Consider the following 15,390-nt stretch of genomic DNA (forward strand, 5'->3'; position numbering starts at 1 on the left):
TCTCAGTGTAAAACTACTCTAGACCTGCCATTACAAACACTAAACAAAGCTTCGACAGGATGAAGGAAACCTTCCAGTAATCAACTGCCTGTCAGAAAAAAGCTCAATGATGTTTAATAGAAGAGGACAATATAGTCCAAAATCTGTTCAATATATTATCCACAATGCCTAGCATGTAAGTTTTAAAAATTCTATACATGCAGAGATGCAGGAAAATATGATTCATAATCAAGAAAAATATCAATCAAAGGAAAAGAACTGTTACATGTTCCCAGATGTTATAATTAGCAGACAATGACTTGAAAGCAGCTATTAAATAGGTCTGGAGGATTTAAACAAAAAGGATTTCTGATGAGGAATCTCAGCCAAGAAATGAAAATTATTTTTTAAAGCCAACAGAAATGCTAACTCTGAAAATTACAATGTCTAAAACTTTAAAATATTCACTGTTTGGCGTTAATATAGCATTGGAAACAGCAATAGGAAGAGTCAATAAACTTTTAAGGCATAGCCATTGAGATTAACCTCGCTGAAAAACAGAAAGACTAAACAAAAAAACAGTCTTATGGAAGATATCAAGAAGTTTAATTTAATATATATGTGATTTGTTTCATAATAAGAGAAGTGAGAAAATGGGGTAGAAAAAGTATTTAAAGAAGTTGTGAATTTTTTTCCAAGTTTGGTAAAAAGTACCAATGTACAGACCAAAAAAAGTTTACCTAACTTCCAGTAGGATAAACAAGAATGAAACCAAACTTATCAACATCATAGTCACACTGCTGAAAATCAAAAATAAGGAAAACAATCTTTTATTAGTACAATTGTTTCAGAGCTATAGCATGTTGTAGCATGTATCAGCAGAGTGTTCTTTTTATGGCCAAACAATATTCCATTGTATTTTTTTTCATAAACCAGTTGATGGACATTTGAGTTGTTTGTACTTCCTGGTTTCTGTGAATAATGCTGCTATGAACGTTCATGTGCAAGTCTTCGAGTGAACACCTATTTCCAGTTCTCTCTTGTATATTACTAGGCGTGGATTTGCTGGGTCATATGGTAACCCAATGTTTAACTTTTTGAAGAACTTCCAAAGTGTTTTCCACAGAAGATGTACCATTTTATATTCTCACCAGCAAAGTATAAAAGTTCCAATTTCTTCATGTCTTTGTCATGCTTGCGATTGTCAATTCCCGAGTTATAGCCATCCTTTAGGTACATAATGCTTATTTGCCATTTGTATATCTTTTTAATTTTGGGGGGTGAAGTTCCTATTCAAATCTTTTGCCCATTTTTGTGTTACTTTTCACATATTTTATAAGATTTATCCAAAAATTTTCATATCCTGATGCTATTATAAATGCTATTATTTTTTATTTTAATCTTCAATTGTTTGTTCTGGTATATAGAAAAGAAATTAATTGAATTTTATACATTGACATTATATTATTACAACATTGTTATAAGTAGTTATTAGTTTTTGTAGGTTTTGGGTAGATTCCATTGGATATTTTACATAGATGTCATCTACAAAAACAAAATAGTTTTGTTATTCTTTACCAAACTGGATGCCTTTTATTTTACTTTCTAGTTTGATTTCATGGACAGAACTTAAGTACAATGAGAGCAGACATCATTTTATTGATCGTGATCTTAGAAGTAAAGCATTCAATCTTCTACTGTGAATTGTAATATTAGATATAGGGTTGATTGTCTTTATCTTTTCGAGCAAGTTTTCTTTCTATTTCTAGTTTGCTAAGAGTTTTTAATAAAGAATAGATGCTGGATTTTATCAAATTATTTTTTCTGCACTTATTGAAATCAAATGGCTTTTTTAGGTATAATTTGTTATTGTATTGTATTTTTTCCATTACCATTTGGGGAAATGGGGGTTTTCCATTACCCCCTTTTACCCTTTTTCTCCTCCATCTGCCCCCATCACCCTCACAGTCACCATCCTGTTGTCCATGTCCATGAGTCCTTTTCCTTTTTTGCTGCATCTTTCCACCCACCCTGCCACCTGCCTTTACCTGTCACCCTGCTCTCTACCTATGAATCTGTCTCTATTTTGCTTGTTAGTTCAGTTTGTTCATTAGATTCCACATATGATTGAAATCATGTGGTGTTTGTCTTTCTCTGACTGGCTTATTTCACTTAGCATAATATTTTCCAGGTCCATCCATGTTGTTGCAAAGGGTAAAATTTCTTCTCTTTTATGGCTGAGTAGTATTCTATTGTATAAATGTCCCATAGTTGTTTTATCTACTCATCTGCTGATGGACACTTGGGCTGCTTCCATATCTTGGTGATTGTTAATAACACCGCAATGATCATAGAGGTGCTTATATTTTTTTGAATTAGTGTCTTGGATTTCTTCAGATAAATTCCTATAAGTGGAATCACTGGGTCATAAAGAAGCCAGACACAAAAGGCTACATATGGCACTATACCATTTATATAAATAAATATGTTCAGAATAAGCAATTCTCTAAAAATAGAAAGTAGATTAATGAATTCCAGAGGCTGAGTGAGGGAGAAATGGAAAATGGGAGCTAACTACTACAGTATCTCTTAATGGGGGGATGAAAATTTTATAGAAGTAGATAATGGTGATGATTATACAACTTAGGAATAAACTATAAATCACTGTATTGTACACTTTAAGATGGCAAATTTATGGCATGTGAACTACATGTCATTAAATAAAATGTTTTTAAAAAACCATCAACTTATAATTCTAGGTCTACAAAAATCATCTTTCAAAAATAAAAGAGGAATAAAGACATTCTCAAAGAAGTAAAATTTCAGAGAATTAATTTTCAATAGACCTATTTCATAACAAATGTTAAAATTTCTTCACACAGAAGCAAAGTAATGTTGGACAGAAACTATGACCTCAGTAAATAAAGGCAAAGTATCAGAAAATGAATAAATGAAGGTAAAATATAAAAAAAAAGAAAAAATCTTCAAAGGCCCCAAAGGAAAATGTCACATGTAAAAAAAGAAAAAGTGACAAACTGATTAATCATTAGAAACAATGTAGGTCAGAAGACAAAGGAATAGTATCTTTAAAAAAAGTGCAATCTTAGATAAGTCCTTTTAACATTTCATATAATAAGGGCTTGGTGACAATGAACTCCTTTAACTTGACCTTATCTGAGAAGCACTTTATCTGCCCTCCCATTCTAAATGATAGCTTTGCTGGATAGAGTAATCTTCGATGTAGGTCCTTGCTTTTCATGACTTCAAATACTTCTTTCCAGCTCCTTTTTGCCAGTAAGGTTTTTTTTGAGAAATCAGCTGATAGTCTAATGGGAACTCCTTTGTAGGTAACTGTCTCCTTTTCTCTTGCTGCTTTTAAGATTCTCTCCTTATCTTTAATCTTGGGTAACTTAATGATGATGTGCCTTGGTGTGTAAAATAATAACAAACTCACAACTATCAACAAATGAACCTGAAATAAAGAAAAACAATGAAAACAAAAACTAAGCAAACAAGTAGAGCAGGAACAGAATCAGAGAAATGGAGATCATATGGACGGTTTTCAGTGGGGAAGGAGGGGAGGAATAGGGGGGAAAAGGTACAGGGAAGAAGAACTGGTAGGCATAACTGGTAGGCATAAATAGATGGGGAAAGATCAAAAATGGTATAGGAAACAGAGAATTCAAAGAACTTATATGTACAACCCATGGACATGAACTAAGTGGTGGTGGGGGGATGCTAGAGGGTTGGGGGATGCAGGGTGGAGGGAGGATAAAGGGGGAAAACTGTAATAGCATAATCAATAAAATATACTTAAAAAAAAAGAAGTGCAATCTGAGGAAGGAGAGAGGACACAGGAAGTGACTGTCTACCCAGAAGTGTGTGTCTGGTGAACACATCCCACAAGAGTGGGAATAAAGTACATTTTCAGATGAACGAAAACTGAAAGAATGCATTGCCAACATATCTGTACCATAAGAACAGCTAAAGGAATTGTTTCCAGCCTGGAAAAAAAAAATGCAGGATAAAAACTGATCTACATAAAGCAAAAGAGAGCTCAGAAAAGAATAATTTATGCCTAAATAGAAGAGTACCATTTTTCTTATTTTAATATATTTAAAAGGCAAATGGCTGTTTCAAACAATAATAGCATTGAATATGTGCTATAATGTATAAAGAATGAAAATATATGGAAACAAAAGCACAAAGGCTGAGGTAAATGAAATTAAACTATTAGAAGATTTATTTATTCATGAAATATGATTTTTGAACAGTGACATATAAAGTATTTCAATATAATTTTGTAAGAATACTGTGATAAGATTTCATAGTGGAATCTCTAGAGAAACTGATTGAAGTAATTTTATTAACCAATGTCATCCCAATAAATTCAGTAAAAAATTAAATAAATAAATAAATGAATTTTAAAAGCTAGAAACAGTCCAAATATCCTCTGATAGATGAACAGATTTTTAAAAATCTATATTCTTATAATTGAATACTAATTAGAAATTAAAAATAAATGAATTTATGGTACATAAAACAACATGGATAAATTTCCTAGACATTAGTTTGACACAAAAAAGCCAAACAAATTCTATAATGTCAATGGTGATAAAAATCCAACGTGTGTTTGCTTGAGGCATAGAGGGTGTTTTCACTTCAAAGGAACACAAGTGAATATTCTCAAATATTTATAGGAGTGATGTTTTTACGGGTTTATGATTTTGTCAAAATTGATTGAACAATGCACCTAAAATTTCTGCAGTTCATTATTTATAAGTTGTATGTCATTAAAATTGATTTTTAAAAATACCTTTTTAAATGTAGATGAAATTAATGAAATTACCAAGTAAAAGAAAAAACTACTCATAATCCCATTACACACAAATAATGATTTAAATTTTGAGGCATATATATTTTTACTTTTCTTTTCACACTATAAATAACATTCTGTGGCCTTGTCATTTTAAGCTTTAGCAGTGGTAAAAAGCATTTCATATCAATAAAAATTCTGTTCCACCATTGTTTAGATGATTACCTAGTGTAAATAAAGCTGGATTAAAGGTTTATACAGATGTACAAAAATATTAAATATGGCAGTAAATATAAAACTTAAATTCATTTTCCATTGCAAATTTCTTTGTATTGTTGAGCTCTCATTTCCACTGAGGATTCCATTTGCCAAGTAAAATTATCGCTATCTACTTGTGTAAATCACTCATTTGAGCGTAATTACTCTATCTCTCAGGGTTTCTCACCTTCTTTGGATTCTCTTTCCAAAGATGGTATCTCAGGACAATGATGGCATCCTTGTAGCTTTACATGAGGGGCATCTGGGCCTCACACTGTTTTGGGGGTCCTTACAGTATGCACTAGAGTGCAGTTTAGCCTAACTGGTCACTGGTTGTCCTTCACCAGTATCTGCTTGGCTATGGCTGGTGTCGTCTGTCCTTTGGGAATCATGCTAAACCTCACTGGTGGTGACTGAGGATCTTGGCCTTAGCTCTACTCTCAGCAACATCTTTGTGTCTTCTAGCTCCAAATCCCAAAATCTTCAATTCCATTGGTTCTGTTTGAATATCTGCATCTTGCTTAGGGAGGCTGATAATTCACAGCTGTTCACTCTACTTTATACTGGAGTGTTTGACTCTGAAATCTCCTCAGCCCCACATGATGAGGCTCCCCCTATAGCCATTTATCCCTGCAATCACTTGTTGAAAAAGGACTATGATGAATTGAGGATGTTTCTGAGAAGCTTACGTCCTCCCCACACAATGCCTGAGAACTGAGCGTACCAGCCTGATATTTTTTAAATTATACAAATCTACTGTTGTTTCTTCTTCCACTACAACTACAAAAAGGAAGCCATGACATTTTCTTTTCTTTTTCTGACCTTTCCTTCTTCTCTCTCTTGCTTTTATCCTGCCCATCCCTAAACCCAGGATGGAATTTTCCTTAATAAGCACCAAAAATTTCCTTTATATCACATCCTCTTCTTGGTTATTCTTTAATTTCTCTCTACGTGAATCCTCTATACATTGTATATTTACATATAAAATCATACCAATATGAGTTGAAAGACAGGCTATTAATTTTTAAAGAGAACTGTTTGAAACTCAAAGCAATGACATCTTATATCTCTGTTTCCTCCTCACCCCCTCCCTGCTGAGGGGCCATAAGCTCAACATAACAGCCTGATAGTAAAGGAAGAAGGGAGGAGCAAAGACAGAAAAGAAGAGAAAATGCATTTTGTCATTCGTCAAACAGCATCTGTTTTCAATAGTATCCCATTGTTTGCATGTACCAAAATGTGTTTAACCTATCTGCTATTGATGAAAATGTACGTTGCTATTCATTTTTTCATTATTATTTTTAAGTTAAAAAAGAGAGAATTTTGAGAAGACTAGAAACCAGGGCCTACAGAGAGAAGATACAAAGATATGGAAAGAAGAGCATGCACCACTGCTCAGCCCCTTCTCCTCCAGATCACTTGCTGTCTTTTCTATTGGAGCCTTGATCTGCTGCACAACTAAGAATTGGGGGTAAAAGTCCTAGAGGAGAACATAGGCACGAAAATCTCCACAGATATTCCACAGAGCAATATTTTCAGATAGGTCCCCTAAAGCAAAGGACATATGGGAAAGAAGAAACAAATGGGACTTCACCAAGTTAAAAAGTTCCTGCACGGCTAAAGAAAACATCAGCAAAATGAAAAGGGAACCGACTGTATGGGAAAATATATTTGCCAATGATACCTCGGACACGGGTTGGATCTCCAAAATACATGAAGAACTTGCATGACTCTACACTAGGAAGACAAACAATCCATAAATACTAGGCAAAGAACCTGAACAGACACTTCTCAAAGGAGGACATACAGAGGGCCCAGAGACATATGAAAGGATGCTCAGCATCACTAGCCATCAGGGAGATGCAAATTAAAACCACAATGAGATACCACTTCACACCAGTCAGAGTGGGTATCATAAACAATTCAACAAACAAGTGTGGGAGAGGCTGTGGAGAAAAGAGAACCCTAATGCACTGTTGATGGGAATGCAGACTGGTGCAGCCACTATGGAAAACAGCATGGAATTTCCTCAAAAAACTAAAAATGAAACTGCCTTTTGACCCAGAAATTCCACTGCTGGGATTATACCCTAAGAATCCTGAAACACCAATTCAGAAGAACCTATGCACCCCAATATTTATAGCAGCACAATTTACAATAGCCAGGTGCTGGAAACAGCCTAAGTGCCCATCAGTAAATGAGTGGGTCAAAAAACTGTGGTACATTTACGCAAAGGAATACTATGCAGCAGAAAGGAAGAAGGAGCTCCTACCCTTTACGACAGTGTGGATGGAACTGGAGAACATTAGGCTAAGTGAAATAAGCTAGGCGGTTAAAGTCAAATACCATATGATCTCACCTATAAGTGGAACCTAATCAACAAAACAAAGAAGCAAGCAAAACAGAACCAGAGACATTGAAATAAAAAACAAATTGACAGTGACCAGAGGGGAGGAGGGGGGTGGGGGGAATAATGGGGAAAAGGAGAAGGGTCAAGTCAAGGAACATGTATAAAGGACCATGGACAAAGACAATGGAGGGGGGAGGATTGAATGTGGGAAGTGGGGGTGGGTAGGGTGGGGAAATAATGGGGGGAAATGGGGACAACTGTAACTGCACAACAATAAAAGTACTAATTAATTAATTAATTAACAAAATTACAAAAGAATTAAGGGTAGAAGTGTGTTCATCTGGATTCCATTAGACCCTCCTCTAATGCACCCATCAGTGCTCCTGCTGTGTGTGCTCCCTTCCTCAGACACAATGCCTGAAATATCTGGCTGCTTAAGTCATATTTTTCCTACCTAAGAAAAAGAAATAGATTTTCTATCCATGATGACTTGCTATTTTGAATAAAGTAACCATCATGCATGAAACCACCAGGCATTTTTAAAGGAATTTCAATCATTTGCACGACTTTTATTGAAAACCTAATTTCTATTGGACACACTCTTCTCCTGATCACCACCCCTTATAGCTCACCGAGTCCTGCGGCTACTTTCAAACTCCTGCCCATTGCTCTTCATGCCCAGGTCCATTACACTAATGTGAGCCACATCTGCTTCTTCCCCGAACTTTTGTGAACTCCAATGACAGCTTTATTCTTACCCCCTACCACCTTTTACATAGCAGCCAATCATCTTTTAACACATGAAGTAGAGGACACTCCTCTTCCACTTAAATCCATTGTACTCTGAAAAAAATCTAAACAGCTTGCAGTCATAAAACAGTAGGTGATCTGGCTCCTGCCTGTCTCACTTCATATTATGTATTTTTGCACATACTACCTCCAAGCCAAAGAGTTTCTTTCTGTTCCTTTAACAAACCAAGCTCTTCACTTTCCCAGAGTCTATGACTTGCTTTCCTCTCTGTCTGTGAACCTCTTTTCAATGTTCTCAACATAGTGGACCCCTTTCAATCCTTAGGTCCCATATCAAATATCATCTCCTTAAGAGAGGCCTTTCTTCACCTATGCAATTAAAGACCCTCAAGAAGCTCTCTCTCTCTTATCATCCTCACATTGATTATCATCAGAAGTTATTGTTTTTGTTTTATTTACTTATTGTTTTACATCTGTTGCCAACAGAGATTGTTAAGGTCTCTGAGGAAGTAAACTTTGATTTATTCACTCCTGTGTACCTAATGCTTATCCCAAACTTGACATAGAAACACACTTAATAAATGTGTTAAAAGAATATATGAATCGTTTTGTTGTGAATTGCAAGCTGCCATGGTGAGTCTTCCAGTGGGTCCCTTGAGCAGCAGCATCAGCATTACCTGTGAACAAATTAGAACATAATTCCAGTTCCCCACATCACCCCACACCTACTCACTTAAAAATTCTGACCTGGCCCAGACATTTGTGTTCTAACAAGCCTTCCAGTCACGGTTAACCTTTTCATCAGCCCCATTTTATAGATGAAGAAACTAGATATGTTGAGCAATCTCTCCAAGTTAATAAGTGACAGATCTAAGTACTAACTCTAAAGTTCTAGTGCTTAACCAATGAACTGTGCTTCCTTAGAGTCCAGACATTTAAATATCAATAGAATAAAGTTTTTGTCTTCAGGGTCAGTGCAATGAGTCAAATATTTGAATAAATAATTGTAGAATTAAAAAAAATGGCTCCTATTTCAGTTTTGTACAAGATTCTAAAGGAACACAGAAACAAGACACTCTGATGCTGCCTGGCATGATGAGGGAAAGCTTCTAATCCAAGTTCTGCTTCAGATGTGACATTACTAATAGGTGAGGATGAGCCAAACAGGAAAGGAATAGCATGGTTGCATTAGCTCCCTAGAAGTGAGGTTTGGGGTCAATGGTGACAGGATAAGTTTGAAAGACTGCAGAGGTAGCCAGATCCTGAACGGTCCTAGTCAGCTCAGACTGCCATACAAAATATCATAGATTTGGGGGCTTAAACAGCAAACATTTATTTCCTCACAGTTTTTCGAGGCTAGAAGTCTGAGATTAGGGTCCCACCATGATCAGGTTCTGATGAGGACTCTCTTCCTCTGACCATTCCATATGCATGAGCATTGAGATGGGAAGAGAAAGAGAAAGAGAACACTCTGGTTTCTCTTTTTCTTCTTATAAGGACAGCAATTCTAATATATGAATTTGTGGGGACACATTTCAGTCCATAGCATTTTCCCCCAGTGCCCCAAAAGTCATGTACTGATTGCATAGAAGATACATTCAACTTATCCTTACAGCTTCCAAAGTCTTAAATCATTCCAGCATCAATTTGAGTCTAAAGTCCAAAGTCTTGTGTAAATAGTATGCTAAATCAGCTATGGGTGAGAAGGGAAGTACAATTCATTCTGAAACAAAATTCTTCTCCATTTGTGAACTGGAGAAACCAGACAAGTTACATGCTTCCAACAATACAATGATGAAAGAGATATAGCAGAGACATTCCCATTCCAAAATAGAGAAACAGGAAAGACAGAATGATGACGGGTCACAAGAAAGCCCAAAGCCTAGCAAGCAAATTCTATTAAACCTTAAGTTTCAAGAATAATCCTCTTTGTTTCAGTGTCCCTCATCTCATGACCACTAGGGTGGCAACATCACCACCTGCAGCTCTCTGAGGTGGCTCCGCCCTCTGAAACCAAGAAGAAAAGTCTTGCTCCATGGGTCTGTTGTGTGGGTGGCAGCCCTGAGGCTATCTGAATCACAAATGGGTTCATTCTTCCCTTTCCTTGAAGAATATTGCATGTTACAGCAAAATAGCTCTATGATCTGGTCCTACACAATCCAGGTTTTTCCTTCATTCTGTTCCACTTTTGCTCTCCCCTTTAGTCCAAACTGGTGGTATCTCTGTTGGTATAATCCGATTTGTATCCCTGGCTTCTGCTGAGATGGCTGATTAATATCATAGGAAACTTTTTTTAGGAGTGATTATCGAGCCATATCCTTAAGTGTTTTCTACATAACAAGTTTTTATTTTATTTTTTTTTTCAATATAGAAGTGTGGACAATTTTGTAAATTTTTAAGTCCTTTTTCCTTTTTGCTTAACAATTACTTCAATTACTTCTTTGGTCCACCTGTCCCATTTTACTCTAAGTTATCAGAAGGAACCAAACCACTCTTTCAATACTTTGCTTATCTAAATATCCAATTTCATTACTTGCAAGTTCTACTTCCCACAAAACACTAGAGCAAAATTCAACCAAGTTCTTTGCCACTTTATAATAAGAATCACCTTTCCTCCAGTTTCCAATAACATGTTCCAGATTTCCATATGAGATCTCACCAGAATGGCCTTTAACATCTACATTTATACCAATATTCTGTTCATGGCAATCTAGGCTTTTTCTGGCAATATGCCTCAAAAATTCTCCAGTTTCTCTCTACCCATTACCCTGTTCCAAAACCCTTTCTACATTTTTAGTTATTTGTTACAGCAGCACCCTACTTCTTGACACCAAAATCTGTCTTTGTCTACTAAGGCTGCCACAACAAAATACCACAGACCAGTTGGCTTAAACAACTAAAATTTATGTCTCACATTTCTAGAGTCTAGAAAGTCTAAAACCAAAATGTTGGCCATGTAGGATTCATTTTGAGCAAGCTCTGGTGTCTCTTCTTATAAAGATATCAATCCTACTACATTAAGGTCCCACCCTATGACCTCATTTAATTTTAATTATACCCTAAAGATTCTATCTCCAAATGCATTCATGCTGGGTCAACATATGTGGGTGAGAACACGATTTGATCCATACCACTTATTTTCCCTACCCTAAGGAAAATAAGGAATTGTTGAAAGATTTTAATATAAAAGCAATGATTAACAATTCTCTTACTCCTTCCCATCAAAGACATATATAACATCATATATTTTAAAGAAGAGTTTAGTTTAACATCAGAGAAAAGATAAGTCAGCAATGCAACTGAAGTGAAGTCCCCTCCATGACACCTCTCAGCAGCACCTTCAGTCACTTGGATTCTGCTTTGGCTTCTCTATAAATTTTTTATTGCACCCTCCTCCTAACTGGAATCTGTGTGGTATTTGAATATTAAGCTTGAATTAAATATTATTTCACAAAAAAACTGTCAACTGATAATAAAGGGAAAGCTACTGTGGGGGAGCTTCATCCAGCAAAGCTCCCCCAGCCGTCGCGGATGAGAACAAGTCTACCAAGACATAATCTGCTTGGGGAGAAAAGGCTGACCAACCTCTCAGAGGAAAACAGACCTTGAGCCTGTTTCTCAATGGGCTTTTATTGGGTTTAATGTGCACAGGAACACAGCACGTAAAGCTCATCAATCATTGTTGGGCAGTAATGATCAAGGAATAGATAACATTCAGAGAACTGTGAGGGCTTATTCTGAGTCAGGGTCAGATAGCCAAAGGGCCATAAAACTTTGGGAAACAAACTCATTTTATGCTTGGACCTTTATCATTTAAATTGAGGGCATTCTTAGCAAAGCAGGTTTCACAGGATTTTATGCATTCTTTCTTTGGCTTTACTACCGCCACCCCAACCCCCTGCTTCTGGGAACTCCTCTTTCTGGCATAGGGTTGTACCACCCTCTGGCATTGTTTCAGGCCTGAATGAGGTGGGGGATGCGGGCAGCCAAGAGATTAGGAGACTTTACAGATATAGTGAGGACTCAGGCTATGTATGACAAAGCCGAAAGGTGAAGGTCCATCACCCCTTTTCTATAGTCCCTTAAGTCCTTCCCTGATGGTCCCTTTGTGACTGTGCCTGTCTTAGATTGTCACTCCCTTGAGGAATCTTACCCATCATTGACTATCCAGCCATCCTCCAGGGGCAAAGCAGGGTGAAGTAAAGGGGGCAGAGGCTGCGCCCTTGCCAGAAGGATAAGTTTTGTCTCCATATGGCTTATGGTCCCAAGGTCTTTTTACTCATCCTTAGCCATGGGGGGGGGTTTCAGCTTCTGAAACCAGGCAGGGTGGTTCCCAACAAGCTATCATTATAAATCATCTGGCACTTGTACAGTAAGGCAGATACTGGAAGATGACTTTTCCAAATGGATTGAGTACAAGATTCAGAAATTTTGCCTTGCAGCCGTGAAATGATATTTTAAAATGTGTGTATATAAAGAATTATATATCCTTTGCAAATAATCTCACAGATATTTGAGTTTGTATATGTAGAAAAACCTTGAAGTCGTTATTCCTTGTTCTTAATATTCAGTCTATATAAGAGGTATCTGATTAGCATATATCTTATGCTTGCCAAATTAAAGAAATATCTCATTATCCAGAAAATGGCTTGAAAAGAATCTGGAAAAAATCTATACACAGAAAGGTTATTTCAATATCAGGCATTTCCATACTCAACATAGTCTTCATAGAATACAGATCCCTTTGATGCACTGTGACTATGGGTTGGTGCTAGTTGAGAAAAGAAATCACAACATTGGACAGAATTATGAACATCTAATTTATGGAAATTCGATTTGGTGTAAAGAGGAAGCAATGAAAGACATCAATGAGCTCTGGTACTCAGGACTGCATTGCAAACTAGAACACAACCATGGAACTGCATAAAAATTCAAACAAGTTTAACCTCTAAATACTGCAAAGTTGTGGTTTAGTTCATCAAAGACCATTATCTTCCAAGAAGCTCTTGAGGTGCATGCTGAGTTTCCATAAAGCATGGTCCCAAATGGAGTAGCATGAACTCACATCAATTTGCATGTGGACAATCTTGGGGATTTTCTACAAAAAGAGGTTGTGTATGCAAATGGTGGATTCTCAAATGTGTACACATAATTAAATGGGGGTGTACACACTGCAGCCACACTAAAGGATTGCATTGTCCCCCCTAAAATTAAAAAATGAATGTAGCACTGTATTAAAGAAAATAAATAAATAAACCTACTGAGACAGGCCTGAAGGACTCTGACTAAACCCAAGGAAGGAGATAAGAACAGTATAAGTTCAAGAACAAGCAGACCTACCTTTATTTTTCTGTCAGGGTTTTTTCATCAGTCTTAAAGCTTCTTTTTTTTCTATTACCCTGCCTTAATTTTTTTTGTTTGTTTGTTTCTGTAAGTTTCTAAAAATGAGTCACAATATAAGCAACATGAATTAAAATTGAATGACAACTTGCTATGTGACAACTCTGTGCTAAGACTACACTAAAAAGTTGGTGGTAACATTGTGGTATTTAACTGAATCTAAGATACAGTACCATCTTAGATTAGTCTATGTGCTTCTATACTGGGCCAAGGTGTGTTCATCAGGTCAACTGCTTCCCAAGCCTCAGCTGCTTGTTCTGCTTCCAGTTCCAGGGACACTTTCAAGCAGTTCCCTGGTAATAAAGACGTGGCCACCTAGGTCTAGTGGGGCAGGCAGGCCAGAAAGTGACTGGCCTTCTGATGTGCAAACATCTAGCTTCACGGTACCCTCCATCATGCTCACTGTGGTGTGAGCCCCCACGGCTCCAGCGTTCAAGTCCAGCACAACCAGATTTTTGCAGGCTCCCTCTTCCCCAGGGAAGAGGTCTGGTATCACACCAGAAGTGGAGGGAATTCAATCATACTTTGACCAATAAGTGACAAGAAAAAGAAAGAAAATTGCTCACCATTCTCCCTGACACATCAAGATGTTCTGATACACAGTGACCCCAATATGGCTTTTCCAGAAACATATTTTATGACCTAAAATGAGCTGGGGTTTTGGGGAGGCTATGGCCAGCTTGATAACACACCTTCCATTTTTGCTTTTGCTTCTCTCCTTTCCTGACTCACTTCCCTTTTTCTATCACTGTCTTAGGAGTACAATCTCTAATTCACACACCCTTCCCCACCCCCAAACAAGCATTAGTATATAATCTTGGCCTCAGACTATGTATTTTCCAAGATACCCCAGTTAATAGAGGTGATATGTAATTGATTTGAAAGTACATTCTGAGTTCAGAAACATAACACTGTGCTAATGCTTACATAGCTAATGCCAGGCACTGTTCTGAGCACCTTGCATATAACATGAGTTGTTTTCCTTTTCTCAGTTTCTGTTTGAGGTAAGTACCATCATCCCATTTTACAGGCCAGGCAACTGATGCTCAGAGTTTTTGTAACTTTCCTAAGATCAGTCTGTAACTAATGGAGCAAAATAGAAATCTAGCTTTCTTCTGAGTCCAGAGCACAGGTCTTCAGTCTCTACATCACACTCTCCTACGCCTTTTTCCTCCACGAAGCTGCATTGGCTTATCTATGGGAGACAGTGTCAGTGTCTAGTCTCTGGGCCCCTCACTTGTTTTAAAAATCTCTGCAAAACATCTATCAATGGTGAGCCTATCTTTCTCTTTTTAAAGTCCCATATCTTTAGGAAAGCTGTTCTCTCTACTTCACTACACACAAACCTTTCCTTTCTGGGCACTTTTAGCAATTACCAAATAATGTCACACACTGTCATTTTAAAAGAAGAGATTTTAAATTGATTGAGTGCTTATGAGGTATTAGAGACTGTCTGGGCATATAGACACGTCGTTAAATTAATTCTAACAAAAATCTTATTTGGCAGACACTACTATTCCATTTATGGATGAAGAAACTGAATCTTGCAGAGGTTAAATAACTTGCTAAGGTCAGTGTGTTAATAAACACCAGCAGTTTCCACTGGTCGGGGCTTCGATTTATCACTCTTTCTATGTTCTTCCAGAGTATAAAAGCAGGTTTTATACTTTTCTATATCCACCACAGTGTCTAATGCAATGTTGTGTATGTGAAAAACACTCAGCGAATGGAGTGATAAATGACTGCGATGTAAGTGTGCCGTGAAGTACAGTAGGGAAGGGGAAGAAAAATTTTTTTACTGCGAGGGTGATTCTTCTACCCACATGTTTTTCTGGGG

The sequence above is a fragment of the Desmodus rotundus genome, chromosome 5, assembly GCF_022682495.2.
Source record: "Desmodus rotundus isolate HL8 chromosome 5, HLdesRot8A.1, whole genome shotgun sequence".
Lineage (NCBI taxonomy): Eukaryota > Metazoa > Chordata > Mammalia > Chiroptera > Phyllostomidae > Desmodus > Desmodus rotundus.